Consider the following 25,322-nt stretch of genomic DNA (forward strand, 5'->3'; position numbering starts at 1 on the left):
GGTTTCTTATTGTCATCAAACTTTGTCATCATGGATTCTCACTCAATTCTTTAATAAAAGGAAAATCAAGGAGCTCCATTTCAACTTCTTCATGATAAAAATTTTGCATAGTTTTTGGTTGTTGTTAAAGAAATTAGAATCATTAATTACTACACAAAAATGTACATTGACTTACAAATACAAAAGAAATAGTTAAAAATTCACAGAAGTCTTTGAAGTCAAATCTAGTTATCTTTAGAATCAAGGAGGATACTAAGCTGTAATCTTCCCTTTTGTGGGTGTTCATCCTTCATTGCTGAAGAAGACAATGCGACCAGAGAAATGATGATATGACTTGCAGTTGACTTTGTTTTGAGTGAGGAAGGGCTGTGCAGGTCACCAGCCTCACTTCTCCTCCAGAGTCATCTGAACCCAGTGACCAGATGTTCATCAGGATGACTGGAGATGACCCAGGATGAGGCAATTGGGGTTAAGTGACTTGCCCAAGGTCACACAGTTAGTGAGTGTCAAGTGTCTGAGGTGAGATATGAACTCAGGTCCTCCTGACTCCTGCATTGGTGCTCTATCCAGTGCACCTATCTGCCCCAATCCTCCCTTTATATCCTGACTGGTATGTTGTTTGAACTTTCCTTTCTCTCCAGGGCCTACATCTCATCCTACGAGTCAATTGGCCTGTATTAGATGCCTGATCAAGTTGTGTGGTTGTTCATTCATGTCCAACTTTTCAAGACCCCCTTTGGGATTTTCTTGGCAAAGATACTGGAATGGTTTGCCATTTCCTTCTCCAGCTCATTTTACAGATGAGGAAACTGAGGTAATCAGACTTAAATGACTTTCCCATGGTCACATAGCTAGTAAGCTTCTGAGGCCAGATTTGAACTCAGGTCCTCCTGACTCCAGGCTTGGTTCTCTATCCACTGCACCATCTAACTGCCCCAGAGAAGATACCTTAGAAGTTATCTGTTCTTTACAAATGAGGAAACTAAGACTCAGAGAAGTTATGCTGTGCCCGTGGTCACATACGTATTAAAGAACAACATTTAGATTCAATCGTAGGTTCCAGGACTCCAAGTTCAATGCCAATGTTCTCTCTGCTAAATTTTGCATTCTTTCTTATTTCCCCCAGGACCTTGCTTCAGGCTGACTGAAATACTCTCTACCTTCTAAACATGCAGCTTGTTTTTAGGTTTCTGTTTTTTTGCTTATAGGATTCCTTATTCCTACAATTTTCTCTCCTCCCGTCTTCAATTCCCACCTACCTCATGTGCCACCTGCTTCCAGAAAGCCACCTGTGATCTCCTCCTTCCAGTAACAACATTCCCTCTGGAGACCTCACGTAGTACCTTATTTATAACTCTGTAATGTGCTTATCATAGTATGGTATAGCTAAATATAGCGATATCTTATCTTCTTAGGCTACAAGCTTCATGAGGGCAGATTCTGTCTTAGCTAAACTTTACATCTTCTGTACGACCTAGCACTGTACTCTGCACATACAAGGTACTTAATGTTTATAGTTACTCTGCTCAAATAGAGAGTTCCTGAGACATAAGGGACAGCTAGGTGGCTCAGTGGACAGTTCTGGAGTCAGGAAGACCTGAATTCACATCTGGACTAGCTGTGCGAACTGTGGGAAGTCACTTAGCCCTGTTTAACTCCTCTGTAAAATGAGCCAGAGAAGGAGGTGGCAAGCCACTCCAGCATCTTTGTCAAGAAAACCCCAGTGGGATCATGAAGAGCTGGACATGCCTGATGCAACTGAACAAGAATGACAAAAATGGGACATAGAACATTAAACATGAATTTGAGCTTTCTATGCTGCAAAGGTTCATAGCTGACTGTATTTTTTTTCCTGTTCCAAGTCTGGACAATTGGGACTTCCCAACAATCTAGCTTCCAGATTCTCTTGTAATTCATTTCTCAATTGCTTGGCAAAGTAGAGGCTACAGATAGGTTACCTTTTTCCTAAATCTATGAAGATAACTTGGCTTATCAGTTCCACCCATTTCCCTGCCTATGTTACCTATCTATCTCTAAGATAGCAATTTATAGGGAAATGGCTTTCTAGAACCCTTTTCAATAGAGGCTTATAGTAGGAAAAACCTTTGAAGTACTCCCATCACTTCCCTTTATGCTTCCCCCTTTCCCTGCCTCTGAGTAGAGATGGATTCATGGCATCACAAGGCCTCTTACTGAATTTTCACACTTGATTTTCTATTTACTTGTGTACATGTCTAATATCTGCTACTGGATTGTAAGATCCTTGAGGTCATGGGCAGTGTGTTCTTAATCTTAATATCTCTCACAAGGGCCAGTCCAGGGCCTTGTACAAAGCAGCTACTCAAAAATATTTGTTGAATGAATGAATTTCATGATGAAGTTCACAGGAATGAAAAATATAGGGAGTAGGGTCACAGTACTAAGGTTGAAACCATAAAAAACAGAGCCTGACGTCTACTGGAGGAGGATGGAAGCAGGGACGTAGAAACTGGCTGGTTATAGTAATGTCTCAAGCCCCCTGCCTCATTATATTTCAGAATTTGTTCTTTTTCACTTAAGGGATCTAGATACCCTGTCCCTTCCTCCCCATTCACAATGCATTGTGGTAATCAGTAGCTAGATGATCCTTGGCAAGTCACATGTTCTTTAATCCTCAGTTTCTATATAAAATGGAAATAATAATAATGGTAATAATAATAGTACTTTTCATATCTTCCCTCATGCTTGTTGCAAATCTCCATGGAGGTGAAATGTATGAAGTTCTTTGTCAACTTTAAATCACTATGTTCTTCTTATGGATTAGCCACTACAGATTTTTTCCCCCCTCAAAAGATAGAGCTGCAAAGTCAAGGCATCCAGGAAAGCAGATAGCCTGTACCCACAGAGATCCTAAATCAAGGCTCTCAAGTTACTAGAGCTTAAAGCTTTTGTTGCCTATATGATCACAAAAATAGACGACAAAATTTACTTAAAGCTGATTTTTGCATTCTTAGCACCAAGCTCCATGTTCAGTAGCATAGAACTTTGTAATATTTAGGGGAAACTTTCTATTTACCATCAGTGGCTCAGCTTGGTTTCTCCTCCATGGAACATCATGCCTGCCCTAGAATAAACTGACCTTCTGAAATCTCATTACCTGAAATCTTATCACCATGTAGAATGACTTAATTTTTAATGCACAATTCAGTTTCTTCTCCCCTGATTGGAGGGCTGGACAGTGGAACAAGACATTCTTCCCAAAGCCTTCATCTCAGAGGGCTCAAAACATGCAGGTAACTCTCTCCATTTTCCATCAATGACTTTGCTTAATTTCAACTCCATGGATCATGATGCCTCTATTCAGGGTACCCCTCAGTGCCACCTCCCTTTTGACTTCCCTGTTGTATATTTTTTCCAATAGATTCTAAGCTCATTGAAGGCAGGGACTGTCTTCTTGTTTCCCCAGAACTTAGCACAGTGCCACACATGGAGTAGAAACTTTGAACTGAAACATTTTCTCATCTCTGAGGAAGACTATTTCATGTTTAGTTCTGTGTGGGTAGAATCTAGGTAGGTAGATCATGGGTTCAGAGCTAGAAAGGTCCATAGAGACCATCTAATTTAACTCCCACATTTTACGAAGGGGACTTAATAGTCTCAAGTGATTTGTCCAAGGTAATACAGCTAGGAAATGTCAGAGGTACAATTTTAACCCAAGTCTTCCTGACATGAAGTCCAGCTTTCTATGCATGCTGCCACTTCAAAGCAGCCCAGCTTTCATCTCTCTAATCTTCTCCTTTCCAAGTTGATGTTAATGATCTCTCTAAAGAGAATTTGCTTTTTAATATTTCTACTCCCTGCCTTAAAAAAAAACCAATAATAACAGCAAGCATTTATATAGAACTTCAAGATTTTAAAGCATTTTGGAAATATTATCTCATTTGATCCTCAACATAACCCTGGGAGATGTTTAATTTTTAGATTTTTAATCCCTATTTGACAGATGAAGAAACACAAGTAGACAGAGGTTAAGTGACTTGCCCAGGGTCATACAGCTAGTAAGTGTCTGAGGCAGATTTGAGACTCAGGTCAGCCTGATTCTGAATCTAACCCTTCTAAGTACTGCACATCCTAGTTGCATCTTGCTATTTGACTGAAGACCACACACATTAAATAACGGTAAATTAATTTCCTGATGTGGCATTCTTCTTCCTTTTCTTTCTGACATTTTTGTAGTGCTTCTGAATTCAAAGCACTTTACATACATTATTTCACTTGAGCCTCTCAATAAATCACCTTGAGAATCAGGTACCTCTGCATCCCTGTTTACAGATAAGGAAACTGAAGGTGTCTCTGAGAAGGGGAGTTATATATCGATGATTACAAGGATAGTGAGTATCTGAGGCAGAATTTTTACTTAGGTCTTTCTGACTCCTGAGTCCAGACCTTTAGCTACTGTTGCTTTCTGTTTCTGTTCTCCTGTGCTACCTTTATTCTGTACTTGCTTCAGGAGAGATTTTGGAGTCAGCAAACATGGGATGAGAGGCTAAGCCTGTTTATTTGTATCTTGATGAATACAAAGTCATCCAACAATGGCTCTCCATGCTGGGGAAAGGATATTTTGGGTGTGCTTAGTGACAGAACAGAGCAAATGTTTGATTCATGTTCTATATGCTATAACAGGAGCAGCGCTAACAATGTACACATCTAAATAACTCACCATTCACTGCTAATCTAAATGCAAATGACAAAGCCAAGCAGTCCTGGAACATTGTTTCAAGTCTTCAAAACAAGCATCTCCCATATTGGGGCTATTTATTTATTTAATCCCCAGTGCAAATGCTCCAAATTCTCCTGTCTCATCCTTTGGTTCTATAAATATGATTGTCCAATTGTATTCAGTCAGAGATACTTGTTCTCAGCTGTGATTGTTGGCCTCTCTGAAAAACAGCAGCAACAGAGAGGAAGAAGAGGAATCTTTTTGAAGAAACAGGGTTGACATTTGAACCCATCAAATTTAAAAATGCCTGAAATAATTGAGGGTGGGCTAAGGTCAAGAAAAGCTTTGTAGGTTTATTCAATATAGTTGCTAGAATAATAAGGTTTCAAAAATTCCTCCCCTCCTCCCCTTCCGCAAAGTCTGGTGACCCAAGAATTGGTTTTTCCAAAAAGGAAGAATTCTGTACTCGGACACAGTGGGCATGTACATTTCTGTGGTCTTGGGTTTGTCTTGCCTTTGAGGAAGCTATTTACAGTTTTTGCTCAGTGGGATAGTTTTATAAGCCAACCCTCTCATTTTTATGAGGGTCCCCAGGGGGAAAGCAGTTATACAATTTTACTCCAGTACACCAACTTCAGGGAAGTCCAAACAATGTAAAGTAGGCCATGCAGTCTAATAAAGCAGGCAACACGGTAAAGTCGTGATTTAAGTTCACTTTAGCAGTGACCTGGCTTATTACGATAAGATAGTGGATTGAATAGATGCTGCTCTGAGGAGAGAGAGAGAGAGAGAGAGAGAGAGAGAGAGAGAGAGAGAGAGAGAGAGAGAGAGAGAGAGAGAGAGAGAGAGAGAGAGAGAGGTGAGAGAGGAGAGAGAGGAGAGGAGAGAGAGAGAGAAGGAGAGAGAGAGAGAGAGGGGAGGGAAGGAGAAAGAGAGAGAGAGAAGAGAGAGAGAGAGAGAGAGAAGGAGAAAGAGAGAGAGAGAGAAAGAGAGAGAGAGAGAGAGAGAGAGAGAGAGAGAGAGAGAGAGAGAGAGAGAGAGAACCAGGGAGTGAGGAAGGAATAAATAATTCATGGTGCTCCTTCCAGAAACTGTAAGTTAAAGGGTTGGAAATCTCGTTATCAGAAAAAGGACCAAAATTCCATTTCTAGCCTGCCCTCTCAAATTATTTTGCAGATTTGTCTGTTGTTGAGGGAAATGACACCCTCGCCCACCAAATATTTGGTCAGCAATCCATCATCAACACAACAAGCCTTTCAGATCTTAATGCCGTTCTCTATCATGTGTCAGAAGGAGCCAACTTTTCCCTAGTGAACCTGTCAAGCCTGAGGTCTCTGGGTGTGCATGTATTTACAAATGGGCTTGCTTGGCTTTGACTTCATAAGAAGACAGGGTTAATTATGAACTAGACTATGGATCTGAAATTTATCAGCAGGCTAAGTAGCTGGTGACTGCCACAATCAGAGCTGGCAGTGAGGAAATGAAATGGGACTTATTTACATTTAGAGTGATGCCCGGCTTCTTAATCACCTCAAAGCATTTAAAAATTAACTTTACTATCAACAGCTCGAGAGGCATAATGAACCCTGCGAGGGAGTTTGCTTTACTTTCAGTTTTTTTCGGGAGCTGCCTATTCACTTCTCTTAGCGTGTGCTCTCTGTCTTTCTGCTAAACCCTAGAAAGTTTCTAATTCCATTTCTCTAAATAACACATGGTCGATTTGGCAAGCCTTAGGAGAATGTCACTCCCTAAAACCAACCCCACATGGAACAGCTAATGGCTATTGGGGATGTTCACTCAATGAGAGACAAGAAGGACCCTGGCAAACTTAGTACTGTTTTTAATTTCTCTTATGTATTATTCTCTTTTATATAGATGATCATTTTTCATTGGAAATGACTGGTTACTCATTCACGATACATGTTATACAAGAAAACAGATTCAATTATCTCTTCATACACCCGATTTCATCCTTTTAATGAGAAGATGAGTCTATTTTAGGTAAGTAACTGGCTTATAACCTGAGGAGTCAGTCCAGAAAACCCATCTGGCTACGCAGGTAGACATAGTCTGTATAAATCCTCTTGCAGAATAGGTATAAACAAACAGTGTTAGTCTGACTGTACCATAGAAAACTCTGTGATTTCATGTGGAATTCTTGGAATCTAGCTGCTGATTCACTTTAGAAGGGTATTTTCACATGCTTGAATTAGTGTAACTGAAAAACCACAATGGTGGGGTTGGTGTAGCTGTTGGTGTAGAAGGAGAAAGAAACTAAATTTTGAAATGTTCCCTTCGACATAAAGAGACTTGTATCTGTGTACCATTTTATTTAATAATTTATTAGCACAGATTTCCATTATCTGAATTATTTTTCCCCAAAGCATGAGTGCTTGGCACATTTCTCCATTCTCGTTTTTCATGCTGAAGTATAGTTGAAACCACAAGGTTCTCAAAAGTGGTCTGTTTGGGGCATGGAAGGAAAAATCCCTCTTTACCTCTAGGGTTCCCTTTCTTTTCTCCTTTTTCTCCCACAAGTAATGAAGTGCCTTCCAATTTAGCTGAAAAACATAATGTATAGAGTCCAGACTGAGAATGAGATCACATTAATTCTCTGGGCTGCCACACCTCACAACTGACTCAAATGTAGTCTTTTATCTAACAGGACTCCTTAGTATTTCACAAAATGTGAATTGCACTTTGCCCATATAACACCATTCCCTCACCCCCAATCTTATATTGTGCCTTTGGTCCAGGACTTTATACTTTATGTGAAAGCAGACCAAAAATGAGAATTTATCAAGAAGAATACATGAACTAATTTTTTTGTTTCATTTATATATGACTACACAAAATATTTAATTTAAAGGGATTGCACATTATCTATCCAATAAATTTATTATTGTGAGTTAGCCGATGTGGGTAAGGACCATGCCCTTGCCTGCATGTGGTCTGTTCATTTACTGGAGGAAAATGACTGCAAAGCTGGTTTTCAGAGCTGTAGCTCCAAACCACTGAAATCAACTAACAGCTGCCCTGAATGAGAGACATTGGCTGGGCTCTAAGAACCTGCCTGGGGAAATGAGCTGCAGCAGTAGAGTCTGTGCTCTCTATCTCTGTTGGAGACAGGCTGTCCTGTGCATTGCTCTTCATTGTACTGTCTGCTGGAATAAGATTGGCTGCTATATCTCTTGGGCCCTCACATAATGAGATGCTCATCTCTTGAGGCTATCTTGGTGAGCCAAGTTGTATATAAAAAATCCATACTAATTAAATATGCCAGTCTCTGGGGGGAAGTGCCTTCATTATAGGGATTTATTTCAGTGAAATATAGATATGTGCATATCTATATTTTAGTATTAGGCAGTGGTGTGTATGTTTGCCTGCAAGAGAATGTGTCCCCCTCCCCCCTTTCCCCTTCTCATCTCGTATCTTGCCATCCAGAAAATCTTACAGTACAAATCCCTTGAGGTTGAACATGCCTTCAAAATATATAAAGTTAAATCCTTCTCAGATTCATAGATTTTTTCCATCATACATACAACAAGTGATTTCTATAAGCCAAAGTTCTGTTGGTATCCTCTGTAATTAAAATGCCGTGCTCAATTAGACCTTTCATAGCTGCTCTTTGATGTTAATGATGATGACTCCAGTGATATGATCAGTCCTCTTGTACTTTAATATGATATGGAGGTGACTCTGTGGTCCTAAAGACTTTGATGAAAGGATATCAATGCTGGCATGTTCCACAAAGCTGGAAAATCTTTGAATACAGATCTTGAAGCAACCACTGAGTCCATCATCTGAGGGTCAGCCAGCTAAGCTCAGAGAATAATCACTACAAGGTTGGCAACTGAATTTCCCTGGACATGGGAATTCATGAAGATCATCTACTAAAGGTGTAAAAAAATCTACAATTTGCTTCTAGGAAGAGAATATCCACATGGATTAAATCATAAATGATGGTTATCATACCACCCAGAATCCTTGTTCCTCTGTGAATAGTTCACAGAAGAAAAGTAAACTCTACTCAAAATATTTCTTTCATTCCCTCTTGAATATGAATATGTACATAATATTCATGATGAATATTATATAACCATACACCAAGTTTTTACCAAACATCAAACCGATAAATTTAGCAGTGTTCTACTTCAGAACACATATAGAAAGAGTACTCCTGATATGAAATTCTAGTTTTAGAACAATTTTATATTGCTTGGTTTCAAATACAACCTTTTCAGAACAGAACCAAGACCAGAAAAGTATCAAATATATAGAATAGGAATACTAGTCAGAGGTTATTTTTAGGGGGAGGGTTCACACCTATAACTTTAGAATCATAAGGAGCATCTAGTGTGGAAACTTCCTGTCCTGAAGTAGACTGACAATTTATCTGTATTTTGTAGTCTTAAAGGATTCCCTTGAGGTACTGCCATCCCCCACAGACTCAAAGCTATTGTTAGTCAAGACCTGAACCCAGATCTTACTGATTCTGAGGGTAGCACTTGGTCCTCCATGTCATGCTGCCTCTCCAGAGAATACTTATAACTCCTTCTTCTTTGCCTCAGTCCTTTCATTGGAGATGAGTAAGAATTGTTTATTAATTTGAATTCTCTTGTGAAAATGATTAGTCATAATACAAATACCATGGACACCAAGGAAAGCAGCACTAGAGGCCAAGAAGTCAAAAACATTTCCAAGGATAGTATTTCTACATTCTCTATTTGACTTTCTAGTGAAATGTATAAATAGTTAGACCTGGGCTTCATATGGGATATTTGTGTTGGGCACGGAAGCAGCTCTTAGCTTTCATATTGATAGTTTCCAGTCTTCAATTGTATGAAGTTTTTCTAAAAAAATGAAATATGAATTTCTACACAATTTGGTGGGATTTTTACCAATGCAATTGAATGAATGATTGATGATACATATGACACTTAAATGAATAAAATCTTGGACTAATTAGATGAAAGAATCAGGTTCTACAGTATCTTGATAGGCTTTTATCGTAGACTGATTCAATCCAGTATATTCAGTCCAAAAAAGACAGGGTCATATTAGAAAATGGTAGATGGGAGAAGATGTTGGTCGGAAACAGCTCATGTCAAAAAGATGAACGTGCTCTAGTGGACTGAAAGCTGAAAATGAATCTGCTGTGGGACGTGGCACCTCTAAATGTCAATGGGATCGTAGGCTATTCTCCATGTACTCTCCTTTTCAGTTGAACTGCAATATAGCACTTTTCTGATCTCATCCTGCTTTCTCTTGCTCCTATGCATTCACCCAACTTTTTTCTTTACGTCTGGAGTGTATTCTACCCATAACTCTACCTGTCAAAATCTTATTCTTTTAAGACCCAGCTAAAGTATCGTCCCCTGAGGATGCATTCCTCATCCTCCCAGCTGAAAGTGATCTCTCCCTCTTAAAATCCCTTATAGCTCTTTGTCCAGAACTCTTCTGTTTTATCACATTTTGCCTCATATCATATTTACTTCTATATTTGTTTTCCTTATTAGATTGAAAGTTCACCCAAAGCAGGGATCATATAACTTATTATCTTTGTATTCTCAGCCCCTGGCACAGTGAATTGAATTTAGTGGGTGCTTAATACATATTTATTATTGTTAATAGTGTCAGATAGGAGGGAGATAATTATCTTCTATGCTGTCTTGTTCAGGCCCCATCTGGAATCTTGTGTCAATTTCTGGGTGGTCCATTTTAGAAAAGACATTGACAAAGTAAAGCAAGTCCAGAGAAAGGCAGTCAAAATGAGGAGGGGCCTGGAAATTGGCATATAGTTTAGTTGTTGGAATTGGCTTGTTTGGTCTAGTGAAGCTAAAACTTGGTAGTGATATCATAGTATTTTCCAAGTATATGAAGGGTTGTTATGTGGAAGATGAATTAGGCTTATTCTGCTAAACCCTAGAAATCAGAGCTAGGACCAATGGGTAGAAGTTACAGGAAGACAGATTTTTAGCTCAAGAGGAAAGAAACAGTTTAACACAGTGTTGTCCAGAAATTGGATGGGCTACCTCTGGGGGTAGTGAATTCCACAGTGATGAAGCTTTTAATGTAGAAGTGGAATGAATGCTTGTCATTGTTTCGTTGTTGTGTTTGTCCTTCATTTTCAAAGAGGACCATGACATCTGGGAAATGATGACATGCTCTGTAGTTGACTTTGATTTGAGTGAAGGGGGGCTGTAGTAGGTCACCAGCCTCACTTTCTTCTCCAGATCAGGAGTATGGTAAATGGAATTCATAATCTTGGTAGTAGTTAGATTTCTTCTATCGCTTCTGGGCAGGATGAGATTCAGAATCTGCAGTTGCTTCAGTTCAAACTAAACTTGTTGGACCTTTCATTTCATGAAGTTACATCCCTGGATAAGAATTAAAGGGGAATGACCTTTCTGGCTAAGCAGTGTGGGAGCAATTGTTACCTTTTTAGCTACTCTCTCTAGAAAGCCACATTGCAATTATAGTTTTGTGCATGCTTTTTTTTCTTTTGTCGATGGTTACTCAATAAGACTTTTCCTGAAATATTATCAAAGGGAACAAAGACAATGTACACTTCATAAAATTGAGGAAAACATTGTGATATTCACAAAATACAAAGGAAATTTGGTCATATAATGGTGGGCTAATCATCAGGCATTAATCTACAAGTATCACTGGTGTTCCATTAGAGATGTGTCCTGCTTTAGGGGGATGTAGTATTGTACAATCCAAACTTCTGAAACAAATGCAGTGACCGATGAGCTACATTCTAAAGGACTTTTTGTTTTATGACATTCTCTGCATTCTCACTGCCCCTGCCCCTTAGCACACCTACACATGTGATCATAAACCTACTGGTAGTGAGCTACATGCTGAGCACAGTAGCAGGGGGCTTATCCTTTCTTTCCATAATCTTCAAGAACACAGTCTTATCTCCAGGCCATAAAAGCACTAGAAACCCCAAAAAACTTATTCCTAAATGAAAATACCTGGCTACATACCCTGCCCCCTCCCCCATAAAGACACTTCATTTTTGTCTTATAGCATCTGCTGCTTCCTATACCAAAAACTATAGATATAACTTTAAATCCTGGATCGATGATCTCACTGGTATAGAGAATTTCCAGAGAGGAAACTTCCTCTTCCAATATAGATCAGTACCTGTTCTGTAACATATAAACTTGGAATGGTCTAAGGCACTGAGAACTGATTTGAATTTCCAGGATCACACATAGAATTTATTACAGTGGCTCAACTTGAACCCAACTCTTTCTGGCTCAGAGGTCAATTTTCTATCCATCTCTTCCTACCCCTCCACCTAGTACAAAGCAGGTCTTTAAGAAACACTTATTGCATTCTATATGTATGTATATATATATATATATATGTAAATATATATGTATATTATATATGATATACACACATACACATATGCACCTGCATATGCATATATATGTACACACATGTATATATACCTACATAAAACATACACACATATATGTATAATTTAAGTAGTGAACTAAAAATAAAACTAAAACATGGTTGAAATAGACAGCAGGTGAAGCCAGTCCCTGGAGAAGTTGTACTCTACAAATACAGTGCTAGTCGACAGCAAAGAGTTCCCTTTGGGATGCTTTGTTGCTGTTGTGTGTATGCCCAGGAGCTTAACATTTTAAAGATCTTAAGGAAAATTTATGATGGTGGTAATAATAATAATAATAAAAATAATAATAGTTTTCCTTCAAAAATAGTTTCCCAGAACTGCTTTTGATTTTGGAGTACAAAATGATAATTATCTCGTATTGAAAAATGCCATGTTCTTGGTAATGCCTACCTCCCAAATTATCCTTACACAGTCTTTGAAGGACAAGGCATTAGGCATGAGATCTTTGAAGCAAAGTGGTTTTGTATTTATTTCTTCAATACTGCAAATATTATGTACAAAGCTGTAGAAGCAACAAGCCAAGAATATTTCTGTACCGTTAGATGCCTCACTTTAATTGCCATGGGAAAAAAAGTATTTTCTTTTTAAGCTTTCTGCTATTCTCAGCAAAGAATTGTGATCTATATATCTATATGTGTGTGTATGTGTGTGTATATAAAATAGTACGTATATGTACACATACATACATGTGTATATATAATATATATTTGTATAGATATGTGTGTATGTATATACACACATATACAACACTTCACCCTTTACATTCGGAGGAGCATATTTTAGGAAGGACTGAGAACTAGAGGAAGGAAGAGATTTGACAGCAATGGCATAACAAGATGCTATGCTCTGTTTCTGAAAGAGGAAAGCCAAAGTAACAATGGTTGATGGCAAACTTCTCACTTCCAAGGATTGACTAGTCTCTGAGTCCACTCGCCCTTCTTCCTAGTGGGCTAGCTGCAGCTAGAGATATCTGCCAGTGACAATAATAGCCACCATTAACATAGTGCTTTAAGGTTTGCAAAGGGTTTGACAAGTATCAGTGGTTAAGTGATTTGCCCAGGGTCACATAACTAACAAATATCTGAAGCCAGATTTAAACTCAAGTCTTTCTGACTCCAGATCCAACATTCAATTTAGTGGACAAGATTGTATATCTTGGCTAAGTAGGGAAGTTGCTTCTTCTGTGTCTACCTAGATCTATTCCCATGATGTGAGTCCCAGGTCCAGAGTTTCTGCCTCTTAATATGAAGACTGGTCCTCTTGGAAATAGAGGTTGAGTACTCAATAGGCATCCTTTGGGGAACTAAACAAATTCAAGCTGCATATTCAAGAACTCCTAGTTGGAATCAGTCCTCTAGCTAGGGATGTCAAGGGTAGTCAAGGCTGGTCAAGAATAGGAGTAGGCTCCCAGCTACTTGGCCAATGTTTTATTGTGAAATATTTTATTGTTATTTTGTGCTATTGATAGACTTGATTGACATGATTGAAATGATATATCAATTGTGACAAATATAATCATTTTATGCAATGTCCAGGATGTTACGCAGCTAGGTAGTATAGAACTTCTGGCCGTGAAGTCAGGAAGGTTTGCGCTCTTTGAAGTCCTGCCTCAGCCACTTATTAGTTGTGTGATCCTAGGAAAGTAACCACTTATCTCACTCTGTTTCCTCATCTGTGTAAAATGAATATAATGATATCATCTACTGTATCACAAGGTTATTGTGGATATAAAATGAGATAATATATGTAGAAAGCTTTGCAAGTATTAAAAAGTACTACGTCGATGTTAGGAATTATTGTTGTTCTTGTGCATTGTCTGATTCTCTGGAGAGCCAGCTTCTTTAGGCCAAGAACAGGTGATTAGCTGTTTGAAATGTAGCACTTTCAGGAGAAGGTAGAGTTTACCATTGCAGAGGGACTCAATTTTGACTTGGATAAATCCCAAAATCTTCATAATAATGATAACAAGTTGGTATTCCCCCAGCCCTCACGCCCTATCCCTAGCGTTCAGAGGTGGAGCAGAGGGATAGATCAGTGACTTTCTGAAAACCAATGACCTTAAGGTTTTCTTCACATTCTTGCCTATCTGTTTCATACACAAACTTGCTAGGATGTGGATACAGTGACTGACTATTGCTGCTCGTTTGTAGTAAAAAAAAATAAAAATGATTTCAGGTGAGTGGAGGGGGCAATGGAAAGGATAAGGATGGATTTCCTTTAAGAAGTAGCTCTGGAGCTGAGACTTGAATAAATCTAGGAATTCTAAGAGATCAGGCAGAGAGTACGTGAATTCTGGGCATGGGTAAGACTTTCTCCAAAGGCACAGAAAACAAGAGATAAAATATTTCCAGAAGTTGGCCAGTTTGCCTGGAATATGAAGCACACAGAGAGTAATATGTAATAAGACTGAAAAAGTCTGGGCCAGATTGGAAAAAGGTTTTAAATTAAGATGTAAGGAAGGATGGGACAAGTGCACAGAAGTCAAAGCAAGGTGTTATGTGAAATTTTTATTTATCAAATTAGGGCAAACCAGGGCAGGGAAAGATTGGGAGAAAGACAATTTGACATGAAAAGAGAAAGTTCCAGAGTATTGGATCTGAGGACTGGCTGTCCTATGTTGAGTATTGTGTGAGAATTCCCACTTCAATAGATTGGAAATGCATAGACCTGAAGGGCTTGGCAGGGATCCCCAAAAGGGAGGAGGAGTGGTGCTAAAGATAACCTTTGCATATTCACAGCCCTGTGGCAACTCAGATCCTCAAGTTAATGACTAGGAGAAAAAAGACCTTGGGGCATTAGAGGAACTGCAGAGCTTTGGGCCTCCCTCTACTGCTGACTCATAATGTGCTTTCATGCTTGCTTCCTCACAAGTAAAAATGGATTTGACAACTTCCATCCGTGGGGCTTCAAGGCACTGAGTCAGTGCTAACTCATCCAAGTCAGTGGTAGGTTTAAAAATAGCTCCTCTCTAGGTTTGTATTGAAGATGTACCAGAGTGCTATTCTGGTGAGCCCTTGGCTGATATAAGGCCTACTTTGCACCTCTCATGGACACTCATAGGTTTACTCTTCTTATTTTCCAAGTGGATTTTAAAAGCCTCTTTGCAAGAGATATGATTAACATAGAAGGTTCAACCACATTGCTGGGCCCATGGAGGTTGAGGTACTTGCCCCTCTATATTCTGTATAGTCATGTGGTATGAACCAAGTTAAGTCTTGAGCAAAGAACCTGTCTCTAATTAGGGTAATTATGCTCCCTTTTTTAATACTTCAGCTTGTTAAATCTCCCACTCCAGTGATCAGGGAAGAATTTTATTTATGGCTCATGTCTAGAGACTTCCCCAAAGTGGGGCTAGGGCATATATTCAATGCACAATAGGAATTAGGTACAGAACTGGGTAGTTTATTCTGATATGCACAAAAAGGGTGAAATGTTAAAAAAAAAAAAAGCCATGGGTGCATTAATGAGACAGAATTTAGTAATTTAATGTGGTATAGCACACTGGATGAATGATAAACTTCATCAGAGATAAATCAGTTTGAAAAACTGCTAATTAGGCATTTTACATTTCACCTTAGCTGGGTACTATCTAAACAACTCCTACTACATACTGTTGGTAAAATAGGCCAAGCTTGGGTCAACTCCCTTGTTGAATATCCTCTCTGATGCAGAAGGATTGTCCTTGTCAATAGTCAGATCCAAGCCAGGACCTCCAGACCTTTTGAACTCACAGGATTCTCTTCAATCCTGGACATGTCCACCTTGGGATATTTGTAAGATCAGGAAAGAACAAACATAAAAGAGGCAAGATAACTAGGGGCCCAGACCAAGCTTGCCTAGTTGAGGACATGATCCATGTGGAGAGTAGAAAGGTGGTTGTCAATACTAGAACTTAGAACCACATGGAGCCACATGATGCCATTTGGAGGTTGGTAGGCAAGAGGTGTCAGCCAGAAGCTATTTCCTCGTTTAAAAAACCCAGTCACCAGTTTCTTCAGCTTGGCAGCCAATAAGATAATCTTTCATCATCTTTAAGTCTTATCCCTTTATCCTTGACTGGAAGCTAGCTCCAAAGCTCACACACTGTCAATCAGAAACAAAAAAGATAGTTTTTAAGCCCATGTTAAATAAGTAAGAAAAGTAAAATGGTACAATAGATAGAGGGCCAGCCTTGGAAATAAGAAGGGCTGGGCGAAAGTCTGGTCAAGGACATACTTGCTATATGGCCCTGGGAAAGTATAGTTCTTGTGCAGGCAAACTCTCTATGGCAGAAGTTCTTAACCTGGAATCTATGTACCTATAGATTTCAAGGGGTATGTGAACTTGGAAGGGAAAAAAATTAATCTTTATTTCAAAATGGTTCCCTTTGTAATGGTTTATTTTATTCATTTAAAAACTGAGAAGGAATCAAAAGGTTTCATTAGATTGCCAATTTCACATTTAGTGGTTCAAGAATGGAAGGACCTTGCAGTGGAAAGTATTAGCTTACTTTGATGTATGTGTCAAAAACAAATATAGTATTCATAAATAAAGATAATCTACATATTCTCCAATAGGGAATTTCCTAGTGAGACTTCTTACAAGGTAGAGTTCAGTTCTTACTAGTTTTTTGACTGTGTAGACTCAATCTACCATCTCTTGACTTTATTCATTCACCCAAGCTATGTTCTATGTTTAGAATGGACTTCACCTATGCTTATCAAAATTCTTCTCTTGAGGCTCATCACATTTTTTCCTACTTCATAGAACCTTCCTTGAGCTACTCTATTGTAAATATTCTTTTCCTCCTCAATTTTTCTTAAAATATTCTGTCTAGGTCTTTCCTTCTCATTCATAATGCCTTTATATTATATGGATCTTATATACCTGTCATAAAATAATTCTACTAGATTCCTTGAGGGAAGGGACTGTGTAATTTTTCCATCTCTATATCCCCAACACCTTACACATAGTTTGTAGCTAAAACATATAGGATCTTAATAATCAATCCCTGTATACTTTGAAAATTGTCACCTCCAGCAGAAATTTCTTAGTTAGTTGGATTAAGGTAATTTTTTGGTCTTTGTCTTTTTGTCATTTGCTCAAATAGCATAACAGATAATGAAAACCAAGGGTAGTAGTTCTCTGAATAACATCAGTGACATTGAATAATTATAGAAATAAATAAATAAATAGCAAATCCACCCATTTCATGTCTACCTGTTGTCATTCTATTTCACTGACAAATGTTCTCATGAGAATCTTAGTTTGATTTTCTGTCAGCTGCTTGTCATGTTTTTTATTTTTGAGGTAATATTTCTTGCAACTTGTCATCTTGTTCTGTAATCCTTGGCCAATGAGTTTGTAACGGAGAACGGCATTATTCTTAACTATTATGTCTCTTCATGTAACAATGAGATCAAAGGTGGTTAAGGGAGTTTCTGGGCTCTTGTTTTCTCATTTCGTTCTCATTCTCAAAGAAATGTTGATTGTAAGAGTTTAGGTCTTTACTTTTGTCTATCATTAAAAAAAAATTGACAGCTTTTTAAAACAGGCCTGTCCATCTGGAATGAATGTCATTGATTTTTGTCTTGCTTCTAATCAGCTAATAATCTGATTGCGCTCAGAACTAATTGCAAAATGACTGCTATGTTAATAATTGGCCAATTCTAATCAATTAAGATATATTAAATTTCCTTTTCCTTCCTCATATTTAGTACTAGCCATGTCAAGTGTCTTCTGACTCTTTTCTTAAAATTCTTCATGCTATACAGGGATGAGCCTTTTTAAATTGTCTATAATCCCTTGAACCATTTATTTCATTTCTTGATCTGAAATTGAATTTTCCTAGCTTTTTTCCCCCCGTCCTCTCTTGTTACCTACATTAGCAATGAAGTTAGTGAGTTTCAACATTGACTCAGTTTTCATGTAATTTCTTTACTTCATCCTCTGCAACAGATTTTGGTTTGTAAATTGCAATTATTTTCTTGCCATATGTTTGCTTAATCTCGTATTGAGCATTACAGTTTACACCAAGTGTAGATGACATGAAAGAATCATAGAACATTAGATCTCTAAGAAATCTTAGAGATTTTATTTTATTTAACTTCATTTTAATGATAGGAGAAAGGAGGGCTCCTAGAAATGAAATGACTTGCCCAAGAAGACACAATTAATGCCAGAGGCTAACTAGAACCCAGGATCTTTATTTTTCACCTTAACCTAGAATGTATGATGAAACCAACTGAAGTCTGTGATTTTCCTTTAGCAGTGTACCAGCTTTTTGATCATTGGACTAAAAGCTCATTTTAATAATACCTATGAATGAATTCAGATTTTCAAAAAGTCTATGGATTTTGTGATTCTTTCGAACCTCTGAGCCCTTTTCCTTCCATTCCACAGAATCAGAGGCATGAGAGCCATTTTATAATTTTACCTATTTCATTGCTTGTCATTATTAAAGAATTTTTATTATGTTATGGTCAATCTTTTGGTCATGAGCCTCTAGATGAAATTTAGGAGTGTAGTCCTTGGACAACGGAGAAACTTTTTCACCTAGCCAAATCAACCAGTCGATTGTGAAACATTTATTAAATGACCAATACATTTACCAGGCACTGTGCTAGCTACCAAGGATAGAAATATAACAGTATGATAGTTCCTCCTTTCCCCAAGGAGCTTATATTGTACTTGGGGAATAAACCTAACTTAGAGTCACTGGGGGCCAGGGAAAGGAGTCATGGTCTAGACCAGGGGTAGAGAACGTGCAGCCTTGAGGCCACATGTGGCCCTCTAGGTCCTCAAGTGTGGCCCTATGACTGAATCCAAATTTCATAGAACAAAATATTTTGGGTTTGAATTCAGTCAAAGGGCTACACTTGAGGACTTAGAAAGCCACATGTGACCTATAGGCTGTAGGTTCCTCACCCCTGGTAGGCAGTCCCAGCTATTCTTAGTGGAGGCATGTGGCAAAAAAAAAAAAAAAAAAAAATAGCATGATCTTTCCAATAGCAAGAGTAATGAATAAAAAGCAGAAGATGGAAGGTTGGAAACTGGGCATAGTTCAATAACAAGATGCCTGTTTGGCTGAGGCGTGGTATCCTGGTGACTGGCTGGCTAGAGTGGATGAAGCATGTTCTGGTGGTCTGGGGCTGGAGGGAAATAGGAAAAAAAAGCCAACCTTTCCAGCTAATAAAAACAACAGCAGCAGAACTTACAGATTTACAAAACTTCTTAAAAATAGCGTCTCGTTTTCTTCACCACAAGCCTGAGAGTTTGGTGTTGTTACTACCCCAGTTTTACAGGTGAGAGAACTTACAGATATCATGGCTCCTCACAGAGCTTGTGAACCCTGGGCATCACCTGTGTACCACCATGGGGCCCTGGGCCAGGGCTTTTGTGTCAGGTAACCCTGTTCCAGAAAGAAAATCCCAGAAAGCTCTTTCCAACATCAACTCCCTCAGAAAAGCAGCTGCCTGTGGGAGGTGTCTAAAGCATGTAACAAAGAAAATTGGCCTGGTTTTACCAGTGGTATAACCTCAACGTGGATTGTACCTCTTCTCCTGCTGTTTGTTTCTTTTCTTACTTGCTCTGTTTAAATGATAAATCAACTTGGCAGGGACATTATGTTTTTATTCATTTGCTGTACACCAGCACACTGTGCACGCTTGATACATGCTAAATGATAATGGTATGACAATGAGACAAAGCCTGTGAATCAGGAGGTGGCGTTTAGAAAACCAGTGGGAAGTGGGATTCAGAAAATAAATCCAAGCTTGGGCAAATCACTCACCTTTGCCATCTAAGTGGCTTCCAAAATATACTGTATCCAGGGATAGATTTGAATGGGGGCATTATTCATGAGTGGTAAAGTATGTGCAAATTGTGAAGAAATCAAGCTGAGAGGAGAGGAAACGGCATTCAAAGAAACAAGGCAGCTGGGGCGGCCAATGAGCAGCCGAACAATGTGACAGATCCCAGAGGCATCTTGGAAGCTGCCAGCATCATTATACATGGACCCTGTCACCTTAGCCACTTTGGCACCTGGGCCCAAGTCACTGGGAGTGGAGGATGGCAGAGGAGAGATTATGACTGGATTAATGTGTTTTCATCACTGTTTATTTCCATTTGTTTGTTTCTTACTCCGAAAAAAGGGACTGTGTGAGCCTTGTTAATGGGAACAGACAATGAGAATCACAGAATGTACTAGTTCACTTAAAAAATATTATGATGAACTGTAAAAAGTACATTTACTGCTATAAAACTATATAACAGCAATTTGAAAATGTATCATCACTTCTAACAGTCATCAGACTTCTTTTCTTGGGCTACTTGCCCTCAGAGAGTTTAAAGAAAACACAGTAAGAACTGTCTTCTCTAGAACCAGAGAATCTAGTATGAAAAGTCCCTGGAGGGAGAGAGTGATGTTCTTCAATAGACTGGGATATTTTCTCTCTGCTGGGCTCCACAGCAGGGCACTTGACAGGAAGTGATCTCTGTGCCTTGTAAAATTTCAGTGCTACTTTCCTAAATTTAGAAGAAAAAAAGGGGAAAGGAAAAGGAACTGATATGAAGGAAGACAGTGGCATTGGGAGAAAACTCTGAGGATGCTTGCTAGGAGCCTCCAAGCAGGAGTTTTGCAAAAAGCTCTTTGTCCATTTCTGAATTGGTGTTCTGAAGGGTCTCTAGGAAAAATGGTGACCAGGAAGCAAGCTGATCTATCTGCTGCTGTTTATGGGCATCAGTGTAGCTAAATCACTTCAACACCAATAGGTGAATGCCTTTTTTTGGCTTTGAGGTTTGCCACTTACTGTTTGAGACTTGCCCTCGCTGTGGCATGAGATGTTCAATGACTGTCCTTATAAAACATCAGCTCATTTTGAATTCTTTCAGGTCAGTTTTCCTCATTTTTTTACTGCTCTCCGTTTTCACATGGCTTGAGGAGGGACAATGATGGGGCTTGGAAATGTTCATCAGTACTCAACATTGCTGTTTTTTAGCTACCTTGCTTTTCATTTTCTTACTTCTAGATTATACTCTAACAGATGCAATGGCAACGTAACATCACTCAACAAACCTGTGGTTACTACCTGAGCATCTATGCCACAGCAATTCAAGGAGACTTTATCAGTAGGCAACATGTGTCCAGTTGAGGTCTGCTCCTCCTTTAGAATCTTAGAATAAATTTTGTAGTCAGAAAGGAACTTAGAAGTCACATCATCCAGTCCCTTCTGTGTATAAATGAGAATTGAGGAACACAGAGGTGAAGTCATTTGCCTATATTCACAGCTAACCAGTAGAAAACCTGAGCTAGAATTCATGTTTTCCAAGTCTTGGTTCAAGAGGCTCATCTCAATTTGACAAACATTTATTAAGCTCCTACTACATATAAAACACCAAAGTAGATGTTTTTCTGCTGTACCGATCCTAGGTCACTGATGATGACATTCTACAATTAGAATTTTTTGACAGGTCAAAAAGAGACTTCCCTTCAAGTAAAAGTCAAATGCTTCTGGGAAGGGTAATATTTCACCTTACTAGGCTTTAGGCCTAGGGAAGGTAGGGAAGGTAAATATATAGGCTTCTTGGATTAGGATGTGTGTATCAATGGGAATGAAGAAAAGGTGCCTGAAGGAGAGACTGGGGGATTCATCTACTTGAACCACTGACTAGTTAGTTGAACCTTAGATAAATCAATATATTTCTCTGAGTCTCTATTTTCTCATTTGTGAGATGAGAGCAATAGTGGTGGTACTACATACCTTATATGCTTTTTGCAAAGCTCCCAAATGAAATAATATATGTAAAACACTTTCTAACTTGTAAGCCATTATGCAGGATGCCTCAAAAGTCTTAGTACAATTTTAAGCCTTAACCTAAAACTAAAAATTTTAAACTTTAAAAAAGTCATAATTCTTATTATTGTTAATAATACTAAAATCGATTCAATATGATTTTGACTACAAATGGAAAATTCTCACTCATATTCCTACTGTACTCCATTATGGCAGGGATGTGAGAGTTTAAACGCCTTGTAGTGTCATTCTGACACCAATACTGATTGTGACAGAGATCTTGCTGGTCAATTTTTATACTGCAGTTTTTCCTTCTAAAGCCAGGAGATGATGACACTTCCTTACCTCCCAGGGAAGTTGGAAGGGTTAATTAGGTAACGTTTGTAAAACGGCTTTGAAGATGAAAAGCATTAGATGATTGTTACTAAATATTATCGTTTCTTCCAGAACTCAAGAATACTTGTGCTTGAAGGAAGACCTGAGCATGTCCTCACTTGTATTTACCAGGTTAGGAAAAGACTTGTCAGGTAGTGCTGAACTAATGATATTTTGGGGGAATGATGTAGATCAAACGGTAAAAATAAATAATCAACAGTGAGACCTTGTCAGATCATAAGAACATGGCTAGCAGGAGCCTGGTATTAAAGGAAGGAGCCCACCCATTCAGCTGTTAGCTCTCCTGCAATGTTTCCTACAACATAGCCTTGGCACAGCAGGAAATACAGTCCATTGTAACAAGCCAACTCCTCAGACCAGAAGGTGCTGAAATTTAGGATGGATTCAATTCAACAAGTGTTTATTAAAGATCATAGGATTTAGAGCTTATTAAGAATCATAGGATTTAGAACTTGAAGGAAATTGGACATAATTTACCCCAACCACATTTTACAGATAAGACAACTGAGGTCTAAAGATTGGAAACTATCTGGCCAAAATCTCTTCATACTTATCTCTTTCTGCTTGGTAAATTGGAAAAATCACTGACTCTAGAGTCAGAGGAACTGGATCCAAATATTGATTGTGAGACATGCTACCTGTAATTATAGGTCATTTAACCTCCCTTGGCCTCAGTTTTCTCAAATTTAAAATAAGAAAACTAAGCTAGAGGACCTTAGAGATCTGTAGATCTTTAGTTCTAATCTCATATTGTATTTATTTCTCTACATACCATATTTCCTAGAAACCTCTCCCTCCCTCAGACTCATTGAGGTCTAGGACTACACTTTTATCTTTTTATATCACTATTCTATAACATGAGGTCTTGAACATAGTAAGTGATAAATAAATGCTCAATTACAGTGCTTCTCCCATCTACACGTTTGCTTTTTCATCTTCCCATTACAACTTACAGAACAAATTCCTTCTTCTGTTGCCTCCTATATCTTAATCTCTCCCTCTCCTTCACATCTGTGCCACTTAATAACTTCCTCTCTTGAAATCTCCTTGTAAAAACTTTCTTTTCCTCTTTGGTTTATGATGATTGATGGCTTAGGTAAAATATTTTGAGTTGCTGTCTATTAAGGATGCCATATGAAAGGAGAATACATTGCATTAATGAGACCTACTGCTGATTCACCTGCAGCAGTCAAAGATAGTTCATGGAGGGAAGAAAAGATCTGTTATTGAGATACATTTGATAGCCTGGTCAGTAATAATCTCCTCTGGTAAATACTGCCCTTTTTCCAAGCAAGCTCTGTGAGGAAAGATGCATAGACTCCTAGAATCTTAGGCATGGTATCCAAGAGATAATCTAGTCTAATACTCAACCTGATATAAGAAATCCCTTTTGGAACATCCCTGTCGAGATGTTATCTAGCCTCTGCTTGAATGCTTCTATGATGGAGAGCTCACTACCTTATAGGAAAGCTCTAATTGATAGAAAATTCTTTTTTCTATTGAAAGAAAAAGGCTTTCCTCCCTATCCCCTCTCTATATGTATCCATAGGTTAGCTAGGTGAAACAGTAGATAGAGTACCTGGTTTGAAATCAGGAAAACTCGTCTTTATAAGTTTAAATCTGGCCTCTGACGTTTATTATATGTGTGACCCTTGACAAGTCACTTAACCCTGTTTGACTCAGTTTCCTTATCTGTAAAATGAGCTAGAAGGAAATGGCAAACTGCTGTAATATTTTTACCAAGAAAACCCCAAATGGGGTCACAAAGAGTTGGACACAACTGAAAACAACAGTAATTTGTATCTCAGCACAGATACTGCTCTTACTTCTGATCTCTGAAAGACTATAGTACATATTATCTTCTCAATGCATTTCTTCCCCATTATCTTGCTGTTGAAAGTATTAGGGCACATACAAACATGCACCTCTTTTCATCTGATTTCACTTTCTTTTTCATGCATTCTCACAGTCAACCTGCCTTTTTAGAAAGGTCATGATATCCTTTCTTCCTTTCTTCACTTTCTTCCTTCCTCTCTTCCTTCCCTTCCTTCCTTCCTCTCTTCCTTCCTTCCTTCCTTCCTTCGTTTTCCTTTTTCCCTTGATCTTTCTCTCTTCATCATTCTTTTTCTCTGTTTGTCTTTTTGTGTCTCCTTTCTTTCTCATTCTCTTTTCTTCCTTTGTCTCTCTCTGTAACTTTCTGTCTCTGTCCCTCTCTCCTTCTTTCACTTTCTTGTCTCTGGCAGCTAGAGAAACTTGCTTAAGGCTTCTAGAGATTGTGTATATAGGAATGAAGGAATACCTGTTTTCAATATCAGTGTCTTGCCCCAATTTTGATTGTGTAGGCATATCAGGGCCCCATATTTGAGATCAGGCTTAAATTATAAAAAGAAAAAAGCTCTGAAACTGAAAGTCACATTTATATTGAGAAATTAGACAAAGGAGCATTGCTTATTGTACAGATTCCTTTTTGAATTTGGTAAAGGACTCATTTTCTAATATTTGGTGTTTGAGAGCTAAAAAAAGTATTATTTATAGTAAAACGGCAATAATCAGGACATCTCTAAATATTTATCTTGCTTCTTCTATGGTGTGATAAGGCAGCTCGATGACACAGGTGATAGAGTATTAGGTCTAGAGTTAGGAAGATCTGAATTTTAATACGGTCTCAGACACTTGCCAGCTATGTGATTCTTGATAAATCATTTATCTTTTTTCCACCTCAGTTTCTTCATCTGTAAAATGAGGATAATCATAGCACCTTCCTCCGAGAGTTCTTGTGAAGATCAAGTGAGATAATATTTGTGATATGCTTAACAGAATGTTTGGTCCGTAGTAGATATGGGCTTTTTCTCTTCCCCTTTCACTCCTTATGGACCTAAGTAACTTCCTGAATGAAGAGAATATTTATCAAATATTGGCAGCCAAACTGTTTCCATATCGACTATGAAGTTTTGTTGAAGAGGATTTAAAGAGTCAAGAACTGAATTACAAGGGACCTCAGAAACCATCTCAT

At 38.5% G+C, this 25,322-nt stretch overlaps 1 long non-coding RNA gene across 2 annotated transcripts in view; it reads left to right on the plus strand.

Annotated features, from left to right (window-relative positions):
• The window catches only part of LOC140532899 (uncharacterized), a 125,189-nt gene that overhangs the window by 59,474 nt on the left and 40,393 nt on the right, over positions 1 to 25,322 (plus strand). For both annotated transcript variants that reach the window (XR_011976728.1, XR_011976727.1), the window contains exon 2: positions 6,575 to 6,700. This is a non-coding gene — a long non-coding RNA (uncharacterized lncRNA). The remainder of the gene's footprint in view (positions 1 to 6,574; positions 6,701 to 25,322) is intronic.

This window comes from Notamacropus eugenii, chromosome 3 (genome assembly GCF_028372415.1).
Source record: "Notamacropus eugenii isolate mMacEug1 chromosome 3, mMacEug1.pri_v2, whole genome shotgun sequence".
Classification (NCBI taxonomy): Eukaryota; Metazoa; Chordata; class Mammalia; order Diprotodontia; family Macropodidae; genus Notamacropus; species Notamacropus eugenii.